Raw genomic sequence first — 20,997 nt, 5'->3', positions numbered from 1 at the left:
GTCTGACTTGTCACAATGTCTCTCTACTGAAGTGACGACCCTTCAGAGTTGTTCCATTGCATGTTCTTTCATCCTTCCAGTGACAACACTGAGCTAGGCATTCTCGAGCCGATATAGACAAACACACAGACACACACATTGTCAACGCAGCAGCTCAAGGGTCTGAGGTTGTGGTTTATGATGCCATATGTCCAGCTATTTTGGGTGGGTGGGTGGGTGGGGTGGGGACTGTGACTACATGTATTGCTGGAGGTTTCATCACGAGTTGGCCTCACTCCAGCCATTAATCAACCATCATATACACCCTTGTGACTTATGGCCTTCCTGTGCCACGGAAAGCAAAACAGCTCATTACCCAATTGGATGATATTTGATTGACTGTCAAACAACCCTTTCCTCCCATTTTCAATATTTTTATATCTGGTAAAGAAAAAAACTCAAAGAAAATGACAAACTAAAAACCATCTTTTTTTACTGACCTGATGATTTTTCTCCAGGATGCACATGGAAGTGTCCTGGAAGATGATCTGCCAATCCTGGCGAGTTGGCATTCCTGGGTCAGGAAGGGAGGGGAGGGAGCAGAGAAAGGCAGAGGACTGCTCCAGAAGGAAGGGCAAAAATTGAAACATAAATTGTAGGCTTGCAGATTTGGTTTTTGTTGGGACTCTGACAGAGCTTTTACCCTCAAATTAAAATGTAATTAACTGTGACAAGGGGCGAAAGGTTCGAGCTATTGACAAGTGGCTTCATGCATGCTAATTCCTCAATGTTGGGACCATTATGCTCACTGCCGACAAAATGTGTGAGAATGATAATGATTGTGCGACAGACCATGTCATGCAGCATTTATTGCACTAGATAGAAACAGCACTGGCTTTGGGCACACTGAACAATATTTCCTGCAGTTACAGATCATTCTAGACTGAAGCTCAAGCTTTCACAGTGCAGTTCTGCAATTAGTGCTCCCAGAATATAATATCTCTCATCCGTAGTCCTGGCTGCAAAACGCTGAGAACAGATCAATAGAAAATCTCTGGATAGCTTAGATCCAAAATAAACAATGCTTGAAATTATCAGTGGGTTCATCACCATTTGTAAAAGAAAACAGGCTGTGATCTTAATGATGGCCCATTACCCAAATGGAAGACATGCAGCAATCTCAGAGGGTGAGGGGGCTGGTCTCAGAGGGTGAGGGGGCTGGTCTCAGAGGGCCAGAGGGCTGGTCTCAGAGGGCCAGAGGGCTGGTCTCAGAGGTCTGGCTGGTCTCAGAGGGCCAGAGGGCTGGTCTCAGAGGTGAGAGGGCTGATTTGGAAGGTTGTAGGGATGGTTCAGGTTACAAAAATAAGGGGTGAGGTGATGGAAAGAAGGACTGGAATTTTTTTTTTTTAATCGAAATGTTGCCAGGTTGGATGCCAATGTTAGGTAGCAAGCACAGGGAAGATGGGGGACTGGCGAATGTTGCTGTAGTTAGCCTATAATTTCAAGGTACACACTTTAATTCAAGAACCCTCACATTCCAGCAAAACAAATTCAATGTAAATTTCTAAAAATGCCCATATCTGGAACAAAGAATTTGTACAAAGCTTGAAATAACTCTGGTTACATTTGCAGTCCATATTAAAATAGATTGTGCAACTGGTGGTAGACCTCTCGTCTTTTTTCTGCGAGACAGCAGAGGTCAAGTTTGGAAGGTTGTGCCAAAGAAGCCTCGGAGAGTTGCTGCATTGCATCTTGTAGATGGCACATGCTGCTAACACTGGGCACCAGTGGTGAAGGGAGTGAGAATCAAGCAGGCTTTTTTGTCCTGAATTGAGTCGGGTTTCCTAGTGTTTTTACAGCTGGACTCACACAGCTCATGAATTGCATCTCGTAGACAGTGGTCAGGCTTTTAAGATCAGGAGGTGAGTCACTCGCCACAGAATGCCCAGCCTCCGACCTCCTCTTGCACTATACAATTGTAAAGGAATAGTTACTCAGTTAATGGTAGGGCGTTGGGGAGAGTTACAGAACAAAGAGATCTAGGGGTACATGTTCATAGCTCCTTGAAAGTGGAGTCACAGGTGGACAGAGTGGTGAAGAAGGCATTCGGCATGCTTGGTTTCATCGGTCAGAACACTGAATACAGGAGTTGGGACGTCTTATTGAAGTTGTACAAGACGTTGGTAAGGCCACACTTGGAATACTGTGTGCAATTCTGGTCACCCTATTATAGAAAGGACATTATTAAACTAGAAAGAGTGCAGAAAAGATTTACTAGGATGCTACCAGGACTTGATAGATTGAGTTATAAAGAGAGGTTGGATAGACTGGGACTTTTTTCTCTGAAGCGTAGGAGGCGGAGAGATGATCTTATAGAGGTCTATAAAATAATGAGGGGCATAGATCAGATAGATAGTCATTATCTTTTCCCAGAGGTAGGGGAGTCTAAAACTAGAGGGCATAGGTTTAAGGTGAGAGGGGAGAGATACAAAAGTGTCCAGAGGGGCCATTTTTTCACAGAGGGTGGTGAGTGTCTGGAACAAGCTGCCAGAGGTAGTAGTAGAGGCAGGTACAATTTTGTATTTTAAAAAGCATTTAGATAGTTACATGGGTACGATGGGTATAGAGGGCTGTGGGCCAAATGTGGGCAATTGGGATTAGTTTAGGGGTTTTAAAAAAAAAGGTCGGCATGGACAAGTTGGGCTGAAGGGCCTGTTTCCATGCTGTAAACCTCTATGACTCTATAAGTAAAACAGGAATTCCATTAACTGAATTTTTAATGCAGCAGAACAATGATTGAGTGAGCCACTATAAAATATTCTCACTGTAAGAGGTGGTGACAAAACACACTGGAACATATGGCAGCTAGCTTAGATGACTTTGCCTTGGAGAGTGCATTGCTACTGGCCTATAATTCTCAGAAAAGGTCAACTATCCTATAAATCCTATAAATAACACCTCACTGTTTGAAAGAATTCCAGTGAGTCACTTAGAAACTTTCCTTCCAATACTGAAACTTGAGTTTCATCAACCACACAAAACCTTCTTTCATGGGAATCTCTGGGAGTCACTGTCCAGTTCAAGGATTGCATCAATGAAACAGTTAATAGCATTAATGCACCATTTTTTACATTAAGCATCTGTACCTAGGCCCATGGTTCACACATGAAAGAAGCAGTAAGACAGTAAGGCAAGACAATTTGTGAGAAGGTTTGACAACGATGGAAAGAGTAAACATCCAGGTCAGTCAACATCGACTCCATCAATACAGATCACACAATGGCCACATGCATGTAGACAAGAATGGTCCAAGAGGCTTTCTTAGATAACAGAACCTTTTTCTTTCTGAGCTCGGTTACCAAGAGGAACATCCCACAGTATGTCAGTAGGCAGAGGGAGATCACAGAAGATAATAACCTGGGCTCTGTCCTGCAGAGTGTGAAAACTGCCAGATCGATGATCCATCAATGTTTAGGAACAGTAAAGTTCAACACTTAAGTGAAGATTTCCACTGGAGCTCGACATCTACTGACAGCTAATCCTACAGTTCTATTTTGATTGAACTATCTTACAATCTATTTAAATCTGCCTTTAGAGGACGCTGTATTTAGAGGTCCTGAAACACGACAGAGTTTAATACACAACACACATTACTGATCAATTTGTTTCTAAAAAGCTCAGTTAACTTACAAGTCTTCTTTCAGAATGAAAGCCCCAAGTTTTTCTTTGCTTTCCCAACAAATCCAGGCCAACATGAACAGAACAGTGGCTGCCTGTGTCACAGTTAAACCTACTGCAGCATTTATTTAATACTCCATGCCATTTAATAGCCTAAGCTACTCAGTGTGACCATTTTGTTTAGAAGCTAAATTCTCCTATAAATACACTGGTAGAAAGGAATTCCAATGAGTCATCCTGAACCTTGCCTTCTGATCTTCAAACAGTACAATTCCATCAAATATACATAATGTTCTTGCAGCTAAATCCCAGTGTGCACACTGCCACTGAAAGCACAAAAAGGTCCATGAGTGCACAATGTGACCACACACTGCAGCAGCCGAGAGCAGTCACATGGAAGTTCCCATCTCGGCGATAAGAGCTTGCATTTATATAGCACATTATCACTTGTCTCAAAAAATCCCCCAGCACTCCGGATACAATAAACTACTTGAACATTTCATGGAAACGTGTTCTTGGGACATCTACAGCATAGCTACGACTGTATTCACTGCCCATACTTTGTATTCATTGCCCACACTTAGTTGCCCTAAGGTGGTGATGGAGACACAAGGGCACCTTGTGGTAGTGAGGGTGGTGAAAGACAAGGGAGCCTTGAACAAATTAAGTGGCCTGGCAACAGGTCTCAGGGCAGATGATGCATGTGAGCAACAATCGTACTGCAGCGATGCAGGAAGAATCCAAAGTTCCCCCATTGGATTATTAGTTGTTGAAATGCTTTCAGGATTTATCTCTCCAGTACTTGGTCCTGGAATTTAATCCAGAGGTTGTAAACTCAAATCGCACCATGGGAGGTTGTGCAAACCAATTACACAAATCTGAAATGTTGTGTGCTAGCAGCACAAAAAGGACAAGGAAAGCTGTCAGATGTTATAAAAAGCCCAGTAACTTCACTAAGGCCCTTCAGCAAAGGGAAATTACTAACCAAGCCATGGGTATGTGGGGATCTGGACCAAACATGTGTGGCTGATTCATAATGTCTTATAAAGTGGCTGAACAAGCATGACAAAACACCAGCGTGGGAAGGGGAGAAAAATTATTTTGAACAGCCAGTTATTGTGCTCTGGAACACATTGCCTGAAAGCAGATAACAGCTATTAGTGACTTCTGAAAATAAATTGCTAAAATGCATGAGGGTGGGGCTGGTAATCAGATAGCTCTGCCAAAGAGCTGGAACAGCCAATAGACAATCTTCGAAAATGGACAATTCATTCTTGACGATATTTTTGGTTTCTACATTTTTCTCTCTTCAACAGATCACATCAATCTCAGGTTCAATCCCTGCTCTAGGCAGAGTTAGTTGAACTCAGTTGATGGTGTGTGGGGGTGGGGTGGAGGCGGGGAGGGGGGAGGCGCCGGGGAAAGGGGGATAGAGTGGGGGTGGGGCCTGGGAGGGGCGGAGGGCGCGCCTGGGTGGGGAGGGGGGGGCGCGCGGGCCCGGGTGGGGTCTGGCCCCGGGCGGGCGAGGGGACGGGCCCCGGGCGGGCGAGGGGGCGGGCCCCGGGCGGGCGAGGGGGCGGGCCCCGGGCGGGCAAGGGGGCGGGCCCCGGGCGGGCAAGGGGGCGGGCCCCGGGCGGGCAAGGGGGCGGGCCCCGGGCGGGCAAGGGGGCGGGCCCCGGGCGGGCAAGGGGGCGGGCCCCGGGCGGGCAAGGGGGCGGGCCCCGGGCGGGCAAGGGGGCGGGCCCCGGGCGGGCAAGGGGGCGGGCCCCGGGCGGGCAAGGGGGCGGGCCCCGGGCGGGCAAGGGGGCGGGCCCCGGGCGGGCAAGGGGGCGGGCCCCGGGCGGGCAAGGGGGCGGGCCCTGGGCGGGCAAGGGGGCGGGCCCCGGGCGTGCGGGCCCCGGGCGGGCGAGGGGGCGGGCCCCGGGCGGGCGAGGGGGTGGGCGAGGGGGCGGGCCCCGGGCGGGCGAGGGGGCGGGCCCCGGGCGGGCGAGGGGGGGGGCCCCGGGCGGGCGAGGGGGCGGGCCCCGGGCGGGCGAGGGGGCGGGCCCCGGGCGGGCGAGGGGGCGGGCCCCGGGTGGGCGAGGGGGCGGGCCCCGGGCGGGCGAGGGGGCGGGCCCCGGGCGGGCGAGGGGGCGGGCCCCGGGCGGGCGAGGGGGCGGGCCCCGGGCGGGCTAGGGGGCGGGCCCCGGGCGGGCTAGGGGGCGGGCCCCGGGCGGGCTAGGGGCGGGCCCCGGGCGGGCTAGGGGGCGGGCCCCGGGCGGGCTAGGGGGCGGGCCCCGGGTGGGCGGGCCCCGGGCGGGCGAGGGGGCGGGCCCCGGGCGGGCGGGCCCGGGCGGGCGAGGGGGCGGGCCCGGGGCGGGGGAGGGGGCGGGCCCGGGGCGGGGGAGGGGGCGGGCCCGGGGCGGGGGCAGGCCCGGTGCGGGGGAGGGGGCGGGCCCGGGGCGGGGGAGGGGGCGGGCCCGGGGCAGGGGAGGGGGCGGGCGAGGGGGCGGGCCCAGGGCGGGGGAGGGGGCGGGGGAGGGGGCGGGGGAGGGGGGCGGGCCCAGGGCGGGGGAGGGGGCGGGCCCAGGGCGGGGAGGGGGCGGGGGAGGGGGCGGGCCCAGGGCGGGGGGAGGGGGCGGGCCCAGGACGGGGGAGGGGGCGGGCCCAGGGCGGGGGAGGGGGCGGGCCCAGGGCGGGGGGGGAGGGGGCGGGCCCAGGGCGGGGGGAGGGGGCGGGCCCAGGGCGGGGGGAGGGGGCGGGCCCAGGGCGGGGGAGGGGCGGGGCCCAGGGCGGGGGAGGGGGCGGGCCCAGGCGGGGGAGGGGGGCGGGCCCAGGGCGGGGAGAGGGGCGGGGCCCAGGGCGGGGGAGGGGGGCGGGCCCAGGGCGGGGGAGGGGCGGGCCCCGGGCGGGGGGAGGAGGCGGGCCCCGGGCGGGGGAGGAGCGGGGCCCCGGGCGGGGGAGGGGGCGGGCCCCGGGCGGGGGAGGGGGCGGGCCCCGGGTGGGGCAGGCCCCGGGCAGGGGAGGGGGGGTGGGCCCCCGGGGCAGGGTAGGGGGGGGCGGGCCCCGGGCGGGGGAAGGGGGCTGGCCCCGGGTGGGGGGAGGGGGCGGGCCCCGGGTGGGGGAGGGGGGCGGGGACACCCCGGGCGGGGGGAGGGGACGGGACCCGGGACGGGACCCGGGCAGGGAGGGGACGGGCCCGGGCGGGGAGGGGACGGGCCCGGGCAGGGAGGGGACGGGACCCGGGCAGGGAGGGGACGGGCCCGGGCAGGCCCATGCAGGGAGGGGGCGGGCCCGGGCAGGGAGGGGGCGGGCCCGGGCAGGGAGGTGGCAGGGCGGAGAGAGGGGGGCAGGGCAGGGAGGAGGGGGGGTGATGCATAGTGTGCTGTAGTTGGTCTCAGTCACACCCTCAGAAAGGAAAAAATCTACAAGGCTTCCCATTGTCAACTGTTCTCCATTGACTTTGACTGGAAGTCCAGGTGTTTGAACACTGATGAGGACAAGTTCAGTGTTGGTTAGAAAACCCGTCCCTTTAATTTCTTTACCCAGAGTGTGGCAGGGATGTGGAAAATGTTACCACAACGAGTGGTTGCATGGATATATTTAAGCAGAAGCTAAACAGGCGTGAGAGAGAAAGGGATGAAGTGAGAAGAGGCTCATGTGGAGCATAAATACCAGCATGGAGTGGTTGGGTCAATGATCTGTTTCTGTGCAAGTGATTTGACAAATTTATGAAAAGAACGAGTGTTTGACCCAAAGCGATTTGGAATCACCTTTACCAGGAAGACTGTAGCATTCAAGAAGAAAGCTCTCCACTCCCGCTCAGACCAATAGGGATGGGCAATGCAGCCATGCCAGGGTTTTCCTTGACAAATATACAAAAGGAAACATATATGTTGAACACTGTCAGAACAGCAACTCCATGAATGAACCTTTTACTGTTATGAACTTCTATCTCCTTCAGCTACTCTCGCAGCTCGGTTTAAAGTTATTGATCTTTTCCATACCACTTACTTCCTTATATGCCATATCATCTCTCAAAATGCCTCCTTTCAAAGCTTAAAAGTTTAAGTTTTCTCCTGATCATTAGTACTCCAAGATCAATCTCTTGGCATATCAACAACTCAGTATGCAGGTATCTCCCTTTCGTTCTGGGATCAGTGATCAAGGTAGTCTGACCAGAGAAATCATAGAAATCATAGAAACCCGACAGTACAGAAAGAGGCCATTCGGCCCATTGAGTCTGCACCGACCACAATCCCACCCAGGCCCTACCCCCATATCCCTACATATTTACCCGCTAATCCACGCATCCCAGGACACTAAGGGGCATTTTAGCATGGCCAATCAACCTAACCCGCACATCTTTGGACTGTGGGAGGAAACCGGAGCACCCGGAGGAAACCCACGCAGACACGAGGAGAATGTGCAAACTCCACACAGACAGTGACCCGAGCCGGGAATCGAACCCGGGACCCTGGAGCTGTGAAGCAGCAGTGCTAACCCACTGTGCTACCGTGCCGCCCACGGTAGCACAGTGTAGGCTTTGACCATAACTTCCTTTGAGCTGCATTCCAGTGGTTTGGTTATTAAGTTAAGTCATTCTATTGGCTTTGTGGATTTACTGCTCTGCATTGATTGGACACGTTGAGCATCAAACCTACAAAGTCTTGTTAAGATCACCTTCAATTTCCTCATTGTTTCTGTCGCATTCATTGATTACGTTACTTGCTCATTTTCCCCTCCTGTGTGCAATATTTTGCACGGGTCTGGATTGCATTGCATTTCATCTGGCACTGTTCTACCCAGTTACATACTTTGTTCCATTATAGTACAAGGGAAGCCTGCTGACTGACCCACAATAAAACATCAGGCAGCCCAGGAAAGCAGCAGACCTCTGCACCAAATGAAGTGAAACCCCCCCCCCCCCCCCCCCCTCCACAATAATTCATTCTGGCAGTTTCAAGAGAGACTTTCCAAATTTCAGCGTTGTCGTTTTTTTTTCATGTAAATCTATTTGAAATTTCACACAGACCAGAGGGCAAAAGGAAAAATCCATAGCAAGCTAGTAGAAAGCAAAAGATGCTTAAACCAACAGCTCAGACTGCTTCAAATAACACTTCAAATTGAATAGAACTAATTTTGAAAATGTCACTTTCATGCTCCAGTGAAGGAAATTCAAAGAAACACCCATTTCCTTAAAAGTAAACAATCAGACACACACATCCTCTGTCCAGTTCAGTATTACTTTGCATCAAAAGTTGACATAGACAAATTAATAAAGTCAAATATATCCATCGGTACATATATTAACCAAATTCAATCCTTACAAAAAAAACACCCAACGTGGAAACACTGTGGGACTCAAAAAGCACCAGTTTGAATGAGTCATTCATTGAGAGAACTTACAAATTGCATTACTTCAACCACACATTCATTCACTCACTGTCACCCGCACCATCTGTACTGAAACATTTGCTGTGTTGTCTGTACCCTCCATTGTATTGCCAGCATCATTCCAAGGACATCAGCAATCAGCTGATGTAATTATACTTGACAATACTGACACAAAACTGCAAGTTGATGCTCATCAATATTTCCCACTTTCTTTTCCAAGGTATTGTCAACCCAATTTTGCTGCTGGTGTTAGCAGAGAATAAAGACTGTACTAATGCCAAGAACCAAAAACAAGAGAACTCATGGAGAGCTTAAACTGATGAAAGATTTCAGATTACCTACACTTACCTATAAAACCCAAAGGCACCAGCAATGGCTTGGTGGGTAGCATTCTCACCTTTCGATCAAAGCCATTGTAGGTTCAAGTCCCACTCCTCAGCACAAAGATCAAAGCTGACATACTCAGAACACTACCGAGGGAGTGCTGTGTTGACGGAACAGATCAGATGTTAAAGCAAGGTTCTTTACATGGACATAAAAAGGAGATTCTTTCAAAGGGCAGAGAAATCCTCCCCAATATCATGGGCACTATTTATGTCTCAATCAATATCACTAAACAAATTATCTGGTCATTATCATAGTGCTGCTTGTGGAGCTTGCTATGCGCCAATTAGCTGCCACAAATCCTTACCTTAGCACAGCAACTAAACTTCAAGAAGTACCCAATTCCCTGCAGAGGATGTGAAAGGCATACCGTCCGACCTTCCCCTCTCTGAGGCTGAGCGTGCTGTTCTCAGCAAAGGATTCAGCTTTGTACCCTTATGTCCCCACCTCAATGAATTCCAGGCTTGACATGTTGTTGAACTCTTCTTCCGTCGCCTTCGTCTCCGTGCCCACTTCTTTGGGCAAGAATCCTCCCCCTGTTCTACTGATCCTTTCACATGCCTCTAACATTCTGCCTCCAATTGGACACCCCCACTGGGACAATTACCTGACGTTGATCTTTTCATTGGGAACTGTCGACAGGACATTGGCCGTCTCAATTTTTTTGCCCCCCTCACCCATTCCAACCTCTCTCCTTCCAAACTTTCCGCCCTTCGCTCCCTCAGGTCCAACCCTGACATTGTCATCAAACCTGCTGACAAAGGGAGTGTTGTTGTTGTCGGGCGTGCTGACCTCTACCTCGCAGAGGCTGAGCGCCAACTCTCAAATACTTCTTCCCACCTCCCCCTGGACCATGACCACACCACTGAACATCAAACCGTTATCTCCAACACTATCACTGACCTCATTTCCTCCGATGCCTTCCCCCCACAGCTTCCAACTTCAGTGTCCCAACCCCAGACAGCCCGCTTCTACCGACTTCCCAAAATCCACCAAAAGGACTGTCCTGGTAGGCCCATTGTGTCAGCATGCTCCTGCCTCACTGAACTTATTTCCTCTTACCCTAACTCCATCCTCGCTCCCCTGCTCCATTCCCTCCCCACCTACATCCGGGATTCCTCTGATGCCCTGCATCATATTGACAGCCCTAACCACCTCCTATTCACCATGGATGTGCAATCTCTCTCTACACCTCCATCCCACACCAGGACGGCCTGAGAGCTCTTAGCTTCTTTCTTGAAAAGAGGCCTGAACAATTCCCATCCACCACCGCCCTCCTCCGCCTGGCTGAACTCGTTCTATCTCTCAACAACTTCTCCTTTCACTCATCCCACTTTCTCCAAATCAAAGGAGTAGCAATGGGTACCTGCATGGGTCCTTGCTACGCTTGTCTTTTTATGGGGTATGTGGAACATTCCTTGTTCCAGGCCTACCCGGGTCCCCTCCCACAACTCCTTTACCGGTACATCAGTGACTATTCTGCTGCCGCTTCATGCTCTCGTCCAGACCTCGAAAAATTCATCAACTTCGCTTCCAGTTTCCACCCCTCCATCACCTTCACCTGGTCCATCTCAGACACTTCCCACCCCTTCCTTGACCTTTCTGTCTCCATTTCTGGCAATAGACTATCCACCAATATCCACTACAAGTCCACTGATTCCCACAGCTATCTGGACTACAGCTCTTCACACCCCACATCCTGTCAGGACTCCATCCCTTTCTTTCAGCTCCTTCACCCTGGCGCATTTGTTCTGATATTGCTACTTTCTAAAGCAGTGCTTCTAATATATGTTCCTTTTTCCTCAACTGTGGATTCCCATCTACAGTTGTCAACAGGGCCCTCAACAGCATGCAGTCCATCTCCTGCGCCACGACTCTCACCCACTCTCCTCCCTCCCAGAACAAGGATACAGCCCCCCCTTCTTTTCACATTTCACCCGGCCAGCTTCCACATGCAAAGCATAATCCTCCTCCATTTTTGCCAACTCCAGCGTGATGCCACCACCAAACACATCTTCCCTTCACTCCCTCTGTCAGCATTCCGCAGAGACCATTCCCTCCGGGATAACCTAGTCCATTCCTCCACTATACCCAACACCTCTCCCGTCACGCATGGCACTTTCCCATGCAATCACAGAACGTGTAACACCTGTCCCTTTACCTCTTCCATGTTCACCATCCAAGGTCCAAAACACTCATTCCAGGTTAAGCAGTGTTTCACTTGTACCTCTTTCAATTTGGTCTATTGGATTCGCTGCTCCCAATGTGGTCTCCTCTATGTCAGAGAGACCAAGCGTAGACTGGGTGATCGCTTTGCTGAGCACAATCAGGACCCTGACCTTCCGGTTGCTGCCATTTTAACACACGATCCTGCTCCCATGCCCACATGTCTGTCCTTGGCCTGCTGCAATGTTCCAGTGAAGCTCAACACAAACTGGAGGAACAGGATCTCATCTTCCGGCTCGGCACTTTACAGCCTTCCGGTCTCAACATCGAATTCAACAACTTCAGATGATTCGCTCTACCCCACCTCCACCCCTTTGTTTTCATTCTATTTTAATTTTTTACTGTTCTCTACCTTTTATTTCATTATTGTCTTTCTTCATTTTTCTTCCCCCCCCCCACACACTCTTTCCCCCTGCTTTATCCCCCTTCCCTTACCTTCTCTCCCCCTTTTCTAAATTTTACCTCTGTCCCATCCATTTTCCCCCCTTCCCCCAACATCTCCATCTATCACAGTTTACCCTCTGATTTCAGCTTCTCTGCCGTTTGGCCATTCACACCCTTTATTCTCTCTGTGGACAGCCAATAGCAGTCTTTACCCCTGGTTTCTGTGGCTATGACTCACCTTTCATTCCCTCCCCCTGCAGTATAAATATCTCCCACTTTCTATATGTTTTAGCTTTGACAAAGGGTTGTCTGGACTCGAAATGTCAGCTCTTTTCTCTCCTTATAGATGCTGCCAGACTTGCTGAGATTTTTCAGTATTTTGGAATATTGTGTGCAGTTCTGGTCACCTCACTATAAGAAGGATGTGGAAGCATTGGAGAGAGTGCAGAGGAGATTTACCAGGATGCTGCCTAGTTTGGAGGGTAGGTCTTATGAGGAAAGGTTGAGGGAGCTAGGGCTTTTCTCTTTAGAGTGGAGGAGGATGAGAGGCGACTTAATAGAGGTTTATAAGATGATGAGGGGGATAGATAGAATGGACGTTCAGAGGCTATTTCCTCGGGTGGGTGTAGCTGTTACTAGGGGGCATAACTATAAGGTTCATGGTGGGAGATACAGGAGGGATGACCGAGGTAGGTTCTTTACTCAGAGAGTGGTTGGGGTGCGGAATGGACTGCCTGCTGTGATAGTGGAGTCGGACACTTTAGGAACTTTCAAGCGGTTATTGGATAGGCACATGGAGCACACCAGGATGATAGGGAGTGGGATAGCTTGATCTTGGTTTCGAACTAAGCTCGGCACAACATCGAGGGGCGAAGGGCCTGTACTGTGCTGTACTGTTCTATGTTCTCTTTTGATGTAAAAGACACGTTATAAGTGCGAGCCTTTCTTTCAATATTGTGGCAGTTTAGTTATGAAGGCCATCTAGAGTCATCTTTTAAGTTTCACTGGGCGGCACAGTGATTAGCACTGCTGCCTCATAGCGCCAGGGACCCAGGTTCGATTCCTGGCTTGGGTTACTGTCTGTGTGGAGTTTGCACGTTCTCCCAGTGTCTGCATGGGTTTCCCCGGGTGCTCTAGTTTTCTCTTACACTCCAAAGATGTGCGGGTTAGATGGATTGGCGATGCTAAATTGCCCCTTAGTGTCAGGAGAATTAGCAGGGTAAATGTGTGAGGTTATGGGGATAGGGCCTGGGTCAGATTGTGGTCAGTGCAGGCTCGACGGGCCAAATGGCCTCTTTCTGCACTGTAGGAATTCTATGAATTGCAACCTATTTGAAAGGAATAAAATACAATGCCTCCACTTTCTCAGAAGTCGAGGGAAATTTGACATGTCAGCTCCAACTCTCACCACCTTTTACAGATGCATCATAGAAAGCATTCTTTCTGGTTGTATCACAGCTTGGGATGGTTCCTGCTCTGCCCAAGATCGCAAAGAACTACAAAAGGTCTTGAATGTAGCCCAATCCACGCAAAGCAGCCTCCCATCCATTGACTCTGTCTACATTTCCCGCTGCCTCAGCAAAGCAACCAGCATAATTAAGGACCCCACGCCCCCCGGACATTCTCTCTTCCGCCATCTTCCATTGGGAAAAAGATACAAAATTCTGAGGTCACGTACTAACCGACTCAAGAACATCATCTTCCCTGCTGCTGTCAGACTTTTGAATGGACTTACCTTGCATTAAATTGATCTTTCTCTACACCCTAGCTATGACTGTCACACTACATTCTGCACACTCTCGTTTCCTTCTCTATGAATGGTATGCTGTGTCTGTATAGCATGCAAGAAACAATACTTTTCACTGTATGTTAATACATGTGACAATAATAAATCAAATCAAAGAAGGTCCCACAAGGATCTGATTTTCTTTTTAAAACAAAAATGTATATTCATACTTACAGAGAAGGCCAAAAAAGAATTGGTGAAAAGAAATATTCAGCCGACTGCCTGGACCTGCCAGTTGTACATGACCTGCAGTGATGCATTTTGTTTTTGTGTTTATTTTTATATCACAACTTGTATCATGCACTTGTCATGAAAGAAAAGTCAGTCTAACATGGCACATGGACGCGGCACGGTAGCACAGTGGTTAGCACTGCTGCTTCACAGCTCCAGGGACCTGGGGTCGATTCCCGGCTTGGGTCACTGTCTGTGTGGAGTTTGCACATTCTCCTCGTGTCTGCGTGGGTTTCCTCCGGGTGCTCCAGTTTCCTCCCACAGTCCAAAGATGTGCGGGTTAGGTTGATTGGCCATGCTAAAATTGCCCCTTAGTGTCTTGAGATGGGTAGGTTAGAGGGATTAGCGGGTAAATATATAGGGATATGGGGGTAGGGCCTGGGTGGGATTGTGGTCGGTCTAGACTCGATGGGCCGAATGGCCTCTTTCTACACTGTAGGGTTTCTATGATTCTATTCTATGATTAAACATGTGTTTTGCAACAGAACCCAAGGGGTTATCATGTGAGGTGGAGCAGCAAGTCAGAATATAGTCAGATTCCTAGGCGCTCATTTACTCCAAACATTGACAGCTTCCCAACACAACTTCCAAAAGACTGTCAGCAATTAAAAGCACAGGCCTGTCATGGCAGCAAATGGTTTATTTGCACAGAGCAACAGAAATATCACGGCAGTCAGTTAACAAACTGACAGAATGGAAGCTGATGAAGTATCAATGATCTCTCAGATCCCACTGCCCCCAAAGATCCAGGAGCCTCAGTTTGAAAACCAAGGCTATAAAACCTGCTGCGAACCCTGTGCATCTCTGGACAAGTTACTTTTAGACTGACTTTTCTTTCATGACAAGTGCATGATACAAGTTGTGATATAAAAATAAACACAAAAACAAAATGCAGGTCATGTACAACTGGCAGGTCCAGGCAGTCGGCTGAATATTTCTTTTCACCAATTCTTTTTTGGCCTTCTCTGTAAGGCATCAACTCTTTGTTGGGGTTCGTTTCCACAAGCTCTGATTAAATGTCACTCCATATTTTAATCTAGATAACAAGCTATTCACCCACAGTAGTCATCACAGCTTAACCTAATCCTGTTCTCACCCAATATATACACTGGTAAGGCTGTGCTCCAACACAGCCACACAATGCTGAGCAGGATCGGGTTACAGAACAGCTGTCTCTCCATAAACTTGAGCAGCTCAGGCAGACTGTAAACCATAAACTGGAAGCTATGGTTCAGTGGCTAGCACTCTCGCTTCAGAAGCTGCAAGGTAATTGGTTCACAGTCCCACTCTGAAGACTTGAGCCATTAAACTAAGACCCTTTATGGTGGCATAAAAAATCCCATGCTGTCATTTCGCAGAATAACAGAGTTCTCGCCAATATTCATCCCTCAAATGACAACACTTAAAAAACACAGATGATCTGGTCATTTACCACATTGCTGTTTGTGGGAGCTTGCTATGTACAATATTTCCTATATTACAACAGTGACTACACTTCAAAAGAACTTCACTGATTGTAAAGCACTTTGGGCAATTGCTGAGGTTGGAAAAGGCACTATATAATTGGGAGTATTTTCCCTTAACAATGCGTGCTCTGGCAGACTTAACTGCCCCGATTGAGACCCACTCTCCAGCTGTCACAAAGTGGACCTATTTTTCTGTAAAGAGGTGTATTAACTTTCTGTTCTCTTTCTGGAAGCACTTACCTAAAAAAACATGCTTTATTCTAGAATATTTACTCAAAGAAGGTTACTTGATTCATCAAGCGTTCTAACTGAAGGTTTAACAGTAGCAATACATTGAACTGCAGTGTTAGAGAATGGATCAACTCCAGGTGTGAGCAATGCTCATAACTGGCGTCAGTACAGGGCAGGGGTGCAGAAACATTAGGAGCCAAGCTTTGAAAATTTCTTACCAGCCAATAGCCACTTTAAAATTGACACATTTGGGGGTCAAGAGAAGAATGCTTTAAACAATTTACTCCCCTCAGGTTTTCATAGAATCCCTACAGTGCAGAAGGAAGCCACCATCAACAATCCCACCCAAGCCCCATCCCTGTAACCCCACGCATTTACTCTGCTAGTCCCCCTGGCACTAAGGGGCAATTTAGCATGGCCAATCCACCTAACCTGCACATCTTTGGAGTGTGGGAGGAAACTGGAGCACCCGGAGGAAACCCATGCAGAGAGCGTGCAAACTCCACACAGTCACCCAAGGCCGGAATCGAACCCAAGTCCTGGACCTGTGAGGCAGCAGTACTAACCACTACACCACCATGCCACACTCCCCTCTAGTTCCACTCTCCCAATACAACAGAGAAACAGATGAAGGCAACAAAGACAGACACAGACTCAATAGGCCACTGACCTCCTATTATGTAAGATTCTACAAAGATAAAGATAAAAAAATGCCTGTACACAAAGCCAATTTTGCCGTTAAAGAAATACAGTCAACTAATTCGGTGTTCTGCAAAGTATTATTAGGTTTGTAATCCCATCGAAGCATTATTCAGGTTAAAAACATCACAAAAACCTCAGCAAAAAGCTGCATCATATGATGAGGATGGCCAGAGTATTTGCTGCTTGCTCTGTACAGTTTGCTCACCAATAAGAGGGGTGAAGCAACAAAGGCACATTTAATTTGGCCTCTTTACAATGGGGGAAAATAGTGGATAGGATTTTGCTCTGATCGATCACACCTGCCAGGAAAGCATTCCCAAGTGTGGTGAGGACAACATTAGGCTGGACACGCACACCAAACCCAATCATCTTGCGGTCAAATAAATTGACAATATCCACTGTCCAAGTTCTCACAGGACTAACTGCTCATTTTGGAAAAGGTAATGGAGACACACAAGTATTTAATTGCAGGTCACTAAGGGGAGGTGCAGCTTTAGAAGAAACGGGGAAGTAGAGGAGAACAAAGAACTAAAAAGGAATAAATGTCAACTTTCACCGTGATAAAACTGATCAAAATGTGGTCAACAGCACTTGAAACATCTGTCTGGATGCTAACAAAATATACTTGCAGTGCATTAGTTTTTGCAAATTGCCCTAATGAAGTTTAAACACACCAGTCCGTAACAGCTTATTCATGTTTACTGTAGCACTCACCCAGTCCAGCAGTCACAACAGCTTTGACTATTAAATCCCCAATGTGATTATTCTCTAAAACCATTAGCCCCTCTTCAAAAGGTATTAAGTCGTCACGAGGACTAAAATAGCAAATGAAATCACAGTGGAATGCAACAGTGAAATAACTCCTCTCAGTATCAGTGTCCCTTTTTTAAAAAAAAGAACAGTTCACTAAAATTCAGAATGTAACCAAATTTTTTGAATAAATTATTTGAAAAGCGAAGCATATAACATACTAACACAATCAAACTTTTATATGCTAGTTGTTGAGCGTACAGCAATTCAATTGAAAAAGGATGGACCTGTTGAACTTTACGGGGCCCTTTTGTGCTCCAAAACATTCTTCTGTGATAGTTCTGTAGCATCCCAGACTCCTGGTGCTGTGAATTTGTCCAATTTACATTCCAAGTTGAATTCCACAGCATCAGAGCAGCAAATTGCTCTTGAAAAGCTATTTGAACAGATTTCTGACCTCATCCCTGGCCACAGACCTTACCCCCAACAGTTACAAAGGGGCAAAGGTCTGTGCAGGCCAGATATTAGACAATTGCACAACACAGGCAGGTCAAATCATCAGCTAATCCATTGCCGATGCAGCAGAAACATTTATATACATGCTGTGGTATGGTTTCTTCTAAAGTTACAACCCAACTGGCTCACTAATGCCCTTTAGGGAAGGAATCTACCATTCTTACATGTGACTCCATGTGACAGCAGACTGGAACTGCTCTTTAGAAATGGCCTAGCAAGATACTCAGATGTACCACAATAAAAGTGAAATACTGCAGATGCTGGAAATCTGATGAAGAAGAAGTGGATACTGGAAAAACTCAGTAGGTCTGACAGCTAAAGGAGCTAGTTCTGAAGAAGCATCAGTCTCGAAACATGTTCTTCTCTACAGGGAAGCTACCAAACCTGCTGGGTTTTTCCGGCATTTTCTGTTTTAACTCAGTTGCAGCAAACTTCTGTGGAAAAGTCTAAACAGATGAACTGCAGTGGTTCAAGAAAACAGCGAACCACCACCTTCTCAGGGACAAATAGGAAGGGGCAACAAATGCTAGCCTTGCCAGTGATGCTCATATCCCATGGAAGATTAAGTGAAAAACTAATTGAATGGCAAAACAAGCTCAAGTGCCTCCTCCTATTCCCCATGCAAACATCGTCATGAGCCTTGGGCATTTTGCAGACACTACCACAGCTAGTTTACACCTGAGCCTTGCAGGAAAGGCAACGCAGCATTCTGACCCAGTGAGACAAGGGCACCAATGGCAACACTTCAGTGAAGAAAAGGCTGTCCAGTGGAACAAGGTCCTCTCTGAATGAGAGAGAGAGAGAAGCAGGGGAGTTCTTTAAGATACACTGGCCAACATTCATACCTCAAAACAAAAGCAGCAAAGCAGATTAACTCGTCATAATCTGATTTGGTATGTGTAAATCAGTTGCCACCTTTTATTGCAAAGCAGTGACTACATTTAAAGTAACTAATTGGCTGTGAAATGTTTGGGACATTTCACAACATTTGCTATAAAAATGCAAATCCTTTCTTCCTTTAATGAGCATTTTATGTCCCATAAGTAAAATTGCCATCTACTGCTCAGTGATTGGAGTCATATTTTGTTAACAGTCTGTGCTAACAATATTAGAACAGCAGCTCAACCCAGTGTTAAATCCAGCAACGTAGGAGAGCTGAATGAACACGAGTGAAGACATGGCTATCAGTCTAATAGATTTTCCACATGAATTATCTGCATGAATTCATATGGTCAGGTAGAATGACACGACAGGAACCTCTCTAGCAAGCAGAAAGGCAAAATTATACACACCTAACGCCCACACCAATGTTCTCCCTCCCTGGTACATTGATCCCTGCTGTGGTTGAGTACAATGACACCCAGTCTCCAGTTCTCGCACAAGATGCCTATTTCCGGTTTAGAATTTAGACAGTGAGCATCAGTTGGTTACTGGTTTGTTAATAGTATTACTGCCAAACTCAAATATCTGGTCAAATGAATTTAGGTTTATTTATTAGTTTCACAAGTAGGCTTAGCACTGCAATGAAGTTACTGCGAAAATCCCCTAGTCGCCACACTCCGGCGGTCTGTTCGGGTACACTGAGGGAGAATTCAGCATGGCCAATCCACCTAACCAGCACGTCTTTCGGACTGTGGGAGGAAACCAGAGCACCCGGAGGGAACCCACGCAGATACGGGGGAGAACGTGCAGACTCCACACAGACGATGACCCAAGTCAGTAATTGAACCCGGGCCCTTGGCGCTGTGAGGCAGCAGTGCGAACCGCTATGCCACCGTGCTGACACACTCTCAATGCAAGAGGGCAGCAATCAGTTGGCAGGTATGGTAATGTAGTGGCAATGTTACAAAACTGTTAATCAAGAGACACTAAATACCCAAAGAATAGAAATTCAAATCCCACCATTTGAATTCAGCAATTTGAGTGTTTAAAAATCAGGTTTAAAAATTTGGAAATAAAAAGCTGGTTTCAGTAAAGTGACCATATCTGGTGTAAAAACCCAGCTGATTCAATTGTCCTTTAGGGAAGGAAGCCTGTCCACCTGTCCCTTGTCCGTACCTAACCTTGGACATTTCCTAGTCCAGTCAAGCACGGAGGCCCTGGAATAGGTGACCCAGCTGCTGAGTCCAGAAAGACAAGGTCACTTTTACACTTTGTCATGCTTTAGTCCCGATTCCGGTAGAACTAGCAGAAGTATTTTTCATTACAGCAGCAGATTATAGAATCACAAGGAATGGATCTGTGATCCAGGCCCCAGGAAAAAGGCGCCAGATTAAATGCTGCAAACACCAGTATTCACAGACTTGAGCTTCCCAGGATTCAAACTAAAACAGCCCTCGTATGGAAGCAAAGTTAGGCAAGGCAGAAGGATTAAAGATGTTCTAAGTTTTGTTTTTAAGCATGTGGATAATAGTCCCTGTATTGGATTTCCCCTAAACATGACTTGCCAGTGGAACTTCATGCTGCTTCACACTATGCACAATCCTAATCATAAAACTGATTTTACCTTCAGCTTGCTCCTCTACTCCATGCAGCAGCTCCTGGTCTCTCATTAACCTCCAACAAAGAATGGCATAGATAAAGGATTTGCAATGTAGAAACAGCCCAGCTAGTCGAATGTCAGTCCTAATGTCCCACATCAGCTTCCTCCCACACTTTCAAAATATCCTCTATTTCTTTCTCCCTCGTGGACAGATTTAGCTTCCCCTTATATACATTTGTTACTTAACTCAACCACCGCATGTGGTAGCATGCTTCACATTCTCACCACTCTCTGGGTAAAGAGCTTTCTAATTCCTTCTATCTTGTTTGAAGTCAATTGAAATGTAATATTGTGAGGGATGTAAAATGGGCTATCGACTCAAGTAGCTGAGATTAGCACAGCAAGTGGATGTTTCCATATGAAAATCTAAATGTCCTAAAAAAGACAACATTTTCTCTCCCTTATAATAAGCAATGGCATTAAACACAAGCTCACATCAAATAAATTGAACACTCTGAATTCATATCTTAAGGGGATAAAAGACTCTCTGTCAGTGAACAATGCTCACTGAGAGATGATAAACAAGTCAAACAAGGAGGTCTTGTATCTCAGCATTTTTTCTAAAACATCCCATGAATTTATCAGCAGAACAGGCAGACAATACAAACATGCAACTCGGGAAAAAATCTGCACATGCAGCATTCAGATAAATGTTGCCCACAATAGCGGAGATATAGGACATTGCAAGTCACCAACCAGACTGAATATTTCTGCAGTCGTGGGTATATGAATATGCTGACAAAGTT

General features: G+C 48.3%; 1 protein-coding gene across 6 annotated transcripts in view; it reads right to left on the bottom strand.

Annotated features, from left to right (window-relative positions):
- garre1 (granule associated Rac and RHOG effector 1) overlaps window positions 1-20,997 on the bottom strand; it is a 202,900-nt gene that overhangs the window by 114,820 nt on the left and 67,083 nt on the right. The window contains exon 1 of one of the 6 annotated variants that reach the window (XM_078210518.1): window positions 20,216-20,232. The exons of the other annotated variants lie outside the window; for them this stretch is intronic. The gene's annotated coding sequence lies outside the window, so the exon portion shown is untranslated. Of the gene's footprint in view, window positions 1-20,215; window positions 20,233-20,997 lie in introns of those variants that run through there. 6 annotated transcript variants of the gene reach the window in all.

Source organism: Mustelus asterias, chromosome 4 (genome assembly GCF_964213995.1).
Source record: "Mustelus asterias chromosome 4, sMusAst1.hap1.1, whole genome shotgun sequence".
NCBI lineage: Eukaryota > Metazoa > Chordata > Chondrichthyes > Carcharhiniformes > Triakidae > Mustelus > Mustelus asterias.
This window is presented reverse-complemented; position numbering and strand designations above follow the sequence as displayed.